A 1098-nucleotide genomic window follows, 5' to 3' on the forward strand; every position below is an offset into this window, starting at 1 on the left:
AGAGAGGGAGAGAGAGGGGGGGGGGGGGGGGGGGGAGAAAGAGAGAGAGAGAGCACAGTTCAAGCGTCGTTTCGCTTGAGGAACGTGAAAAATTTTTGTGTCGAAAGTGCGCTACCTACAATTCTTATCAGTAGAACCTATCGGCCCGAAAACAAACAGTCCCCCACCCTTGGTTCAATCCAGACATGAAAATTAAACGTTACAATAAGTCAGTGTTGGCCGTAGGCACTTGCATCCTGCACACACGAGGTACGGGTTGCCCCAGCCACAAAAGTTTAAACATTCTCGGCAGAGAAAATAAAAAGCAAGGTCCACAAATGGGAGACAGTTGTTAAGCTATTGCGAACGTGTGAGTGTGTCCACACAATGGTGGCGGAAGAAGTTAAGAGGTGGAGGTGCGTAGTGCGGGTGCTATTTGAGTAGCCAGCCGGACTTGTACGTGCTTCTCCTGGCCCCCGCCCCCCCTCCCCTCTACCTCTATCTCTCTCTGGTGGCTCGCGGGTCGGCGATCCATGAAGGAGAGGCAGCCCATGTCGCCATTCACACGACCTACCTGGGAAATGAATACCTGGAAAGGCAATTACCATTTGAAAGGTCCACACAGCGGCTGGGCTGCTTCGTTTCTTTTTTCCTTTTTTTTCTCCCTCCTCTTTCCTTCCGTTTCCTGAATAAAACATGTAAACGAGGGCCGGACGGTGGTAGCTCTACACGCGTGTGTGCATTGCCCAAATTTCGATAACGCCCGCCGCGGAGAGAGGGAGGCGCCGTACGAAACTAATAAAAACAGTCTAGACCGGCCATCAGCGACTTTATCGCAGCCTCTCCCGAAGCATATCGCGGGCGTGATCGTACCCACCGATCGATTCAAATTTTAGGCGACACGTTGGCGCGCCACCGACTTGGCATATATGTTCCGACCGTTGCGCTCGACCGCCGACATCAAAACATTTTTTGAAAAGGATGACCCAGCTTTAGCAGTTATATACAACTACAACAGCCACGATTCAACTGAAATTCAAAAGTTGATTGAAGTAAGATATAATAAAGCACGCGCAAGGCCAAAAAAATATGTAAGTTTTATAAAACAAGTGATAAAAA

Source organism: Frankliniella occidentalis, unplaced genomic scaffold (assembly GCF_000697945.3).
Source record: "Frankliniella occidentalis isolate FOCC.00 unplaced genomic scaffold, Focc_3.1 Scaffold188, whole genome shotgun sequence".
Lineage (NCBI taxonomy): Eukaryota > Metazoa > Arthropoda > Insecta > Thysanoptera > Thripidae > Frankliniella > Frankliniella occidentalis.